Raw genomic sequence first — 4,330 nt, forward strand, 5'->3', positions numbered from 1 at the left:
AGCGCCCAAGTTCTCATCTTTTCCGCCCCAAGAAAGCACTCCCACCATGTCCGGATCTGGAGCGCATGACAAGTGGATGGTCTCCTCCGTCAAGGAGAAGGACATTACGCAGCTCCGAGAGGCTGGGTATCTAGCCAAGGAAATCGCCCACAGGTTTCCGGCCAAGGGACAGATCATCCCTACCCCGAAGCCCCATGAGAGGGTGGTGTTCATCCCTCACTTCGTCCGCGGGCTGGGATTTCCTCTCCACCCATTCGTCCGCGGACTCATGTTCTACTACGGGCTAGATTTCCACGATCTAGCCCCAAATTCATTCCTCAACATCTCGACATTTATTGTCGTGTGCGAGGCTTTCCTCCGCATCCCGGTCCACCTCAGATTGTGGTCAAAAACCTTCAATGTGAAACCGAAGATGGTGAGTGGCCAATACGCAGAGTGCGGATGCGCCATGGTGAGCAAGATGCTCAACGTCACATGGCCCGAAGGCTCCTTCGTGGAGACCATCAAAGGGTGGTAGAAATCGTGGTTCTATATCACAGAGCCGCATGGCACCAACTGGGCCGTGGCTCCCAAAATCCGGTCCGGAGCCCCAATGCGGCTCACCTCCTGGCCAGAGAAAGGCCTAGACTGGTCTTCGCCGAACGAGCCGACAGCGCTTCAGACGCGCATACAGAACATGATAAACAAGAATATCAAGCTCGTCAATGTGATCCAGGTGATGCTTATTCGCCGGATCCTACCGTGCCAACGCCGGACTTGCCATTTATGGGAGTACAATTCGACCAAGCACCAGACCTTGCTGCAATTCTTTGGCACTACGCACAAAGGCATCTGGAAGGTGCTTTTCAAGTCCAGCGAGACGTGGCCGGCTACGACCGAGGACCGTGGGCACGACTTGGCCCATCCCACTAGTCCGGTAAGTTTTTCCATGTTTTCAAGGTGTATCCTTTACTTGTATACTCGAGGAAGACGCTTAAGCCTCCCTACTGATTCTCTTAGGGCTGGACGAAGAAGGCGGAGCGGATTCACTGCCCGGCTCCGCTGCTCGAAGACCCAGAAATTCCACTTCTGACAAAGATGTTGGTTCCGGCGCCCTATCAAGCGCCAGAGAAGAAGGCCAAGACCAGAGGTGGCCTCCGTAACAAGGGCACTTCGGATGTGTCGCCCGAAGATGCCGAGACTCATTCCTCCGCCGCCGAGGACGACGAGGAAGAGGAGGAAGAAGAAGAAAGCCATTCCCCCCCTGAGGGGGGGGGGGGAGAAAGAAAAGGACGGCCTCCACGCGTCTGGAGGCCAAAGCATCCAAGAAGGGAAAGCTTCCCTTCCGGACAACTCCACAGCGGCCACCGACAGCAGCTCGGAGTGGCGCCCCAGGGACAAGCCCCTAGCCAAATCGTGAGTACCCGGACACATTCATATATCCGTCCTCTCTACTTCATTGTCTTAACATGTTGAATCATGCCTTTGCAGTCCGGCTCGGTCTGACCTCGAGTAGTCCTCATCTTCGGGAGATTCGCTGGATCCGGAGGCGATGGACAGCGGGGCCCTTCCAGCGGCCTCCTCTCCCAAGGCCATGAATGGCACCGAGGCGTTGTCCCGAAGGACCCCAGGCCAGGAAGAGACGCAGGAGGCCGTCAAGGCAGTGCCAGAGGGTGAAACCTTGGCCGCCGGGCACATGGGGGAGAAAATCCCCATGGATACTGGCGATGGGAGCCATATCCAATTCGTCCCCCAGCCGAATACAATTCCGGAGACCCATACGGCTCCAGAATCAGGCAAGTCGCCTCTTTAAAAAGAAGGAGGTGCGCCTATTCCACAGGTGACCTCTGTCCATCCAGAGGCACCAGATAATTTGCTGGAAGCGCTGTGAGGTACTTCCATTGTTGAGGAACACCGTACCCTTATGGGTACGGTGATTGAGAGGATCCAGTCCACGAAGAGCGGACTGACCGAAGCCTGCACAAGCCTTCTAACAGGCTTTGAGGTAAGCAACGCAACTATGCAAAAAGAATGTCACAGTATAGATAGTAGCCCCTGAGACTTTGTCTGGTGTTCGGAAAGAAAAGCTGAACAGAGGATCAAATAATTTTCGCAGGAGACTAACCTGACATGCCTATGTGAATAAGCAGGCGTCGCTGCTGGCTGCAACCTCTCATACTGCTGAGGTCTCCGGACTGAAGCAGAGTCTGGAGCAGACCAAGGAGGAACTCGGCCATGTGAAGAAACAGCTGGAAGACAATCAAGGTATGCAGTAACCTTGTATATATTCAGGAAGGATGAAATGATTTGTGCTGACTAAAGCGCCATTTTATTTGCAGGAGAGGCGATCGAGGTGAAGACCCTCAAGAAGGCGCTGGCCGAGGCCGAGGAGAGTGCGGCCAAAGAACAAGCCGCCCGCGAAAAGCACGAGGCCAGGGTCAGTGAGGTCCAGCAGGAGCTCCAGGACGCCGTGAAGAAATGCGAGTCCTTGGAGCGCAACCTTGCGGATCAAGAGTCCAAACTTGACAAGGCCCGCCAAAGCGCACACAATGCCTGGGTTGAAGCCCAGGGCGCCCTCCAGGAAATCCAGGAGGCCAGAAAAATCACGGCGGATAAGGCCTTTATTATGCAGAGCAAATATGTGAAGAAAAGGTTCCTCTTACTGACCCGGATTTGGAGTTCTCCAGAGGCGTTTGCCGTGCAGCATTTCGGACGCTGCGGAGTTCCTCCGAGCCGAAGAGGGGAGCTCTACGGAGAAGCTATTTTGGTCGAAATATCTTGCGCCAGAACATCTGGTGCTCTTTAGCGATCAGCTAAAACAATTGGTCGAACTGCATAGGGCGGCCGAACTAGCCATGAAGGATTTGATAATTCGGCTATCGCCTGCCGAAGCCATACCTAGCAGCTACTTCGGGCTCGTGAAGCGGCTGGTCAATGCCTGCCCTGGGCTTGATGCCATCAAGCGGTCGGTCTGCATTGAAGGCGCGCGCATGGCCTTTGCCCGAGTCAAGATGCACTGGGTGAAGATGGACGCCGTGAAGGTTGCGACCAAGGGACCGCCCACGGGCAAGGAGCACCACACACCCGAGCTATATTTTGACAATGTCTTGGAGGGATCCCGCGTTGTGGCGGGGCAGTGTTCAAAAGACGTTATCTTTGAATGAATACATTCATGTTATCCAGTCATGTATTATGAAACAGAGCTATTATGTAATATAATGCTTGTTATTTAAAATTCTACCTCCTGTGCGGCCGTTTTGTTAAATCTGAGAGTTGGCCAGTCGTTGGGTTCAGCCCCCATGTAGGAAGTATGGGGGCGTTCGGGATGAATCTAAACACTCTTTATTTCGAATTTTGGTCCTTAAAGGAGGTGTTTAGCACAATGAACCAGGCAATCAGACTATGTGGCTTTATCACCCTCACTTAGCCATAGGAGTTTGACAATAAAAATTTAAGCGCAGCCCCTAGTATTCGTAAGTCCGAACTTGGGATGCTGTAAACACCTGACCGGATGAAACCGATTCATCACATAATGCGGAAATAATCACAAAAGATTTGAAACCTCTCGAACAGCTGACCGGCTCACGCCGCATCATGACAGTCAGTTTTCGGCTTTCTCTACTGAGGTGCTCATCCGGATGAACCAGGGCACAATGCAGTCGTTCTCCCTTTACTACCCTAGCCGATATGGCGAAACGTAAGGTAGTAAGCACAGGAGCCGGGCAACCCAACTATTGACCAAATACATGATTCGGAGCCAATGCATATAATGCTACAATTCGGGTGCCGAACTATACTGTAAAAAAGTGTTCGGACTTTGTTGCCGTATTATGGGGCGTAATGAAGCCCTTGGCAAATTAAGGCATACTAGAGTGTACGGGTGCAATTGATAAGAATATCAAGGAAAAGAAAAATGAAATAATAGGCTAATGCCGTAGAAATTGGGCCGCAAACTATCTTCCATTGTGGTTTGATTAATACGTCAAAGCGTATTTTGTACAAGTAGTGCGATAAGCAACAGGGCTATTTAACATGCCATCATCAAGGTAGAGCTGCGTGCGGGTCCTTAAAACTGAAGGAAATATGCCCTAGAGGCAATAATAAAGTTATTATTTATTTCCTCATATCATGATAAATGTTTATTATTCATGCTAGAATTGTATTAACCGGAAACATGATACATGTGTGAATACATAGACAAACATAGTGTCACTAGTATGCCTCTACTTGACTAGCTCATTAATCAAAGATGGTTATGTTTCCTAACCATAGGCATGTGTTGTCATTTGATTAATGGGATCACATCATTAGGAGAATGATGTGATTGACTTGACCCATTCTGTTAGCTTAG

The sequence above is a fragment of the Triticum dicoccoides genome, chromosome 6B (assembly GCF_002162155.2).
Source record: "Triticum dicoccoides isolate Atlit2015 ecotype Zavitan chromosome 6B, WEW_v2.0, whole genome shotgun sequence".
Classification (NCBI taxonomy): Eukaryota; Viridiplantae; Streptophyta; class Magnoliopsida; order Poales; family Poaceae; genus Triticum; species Triticum dicoccoides.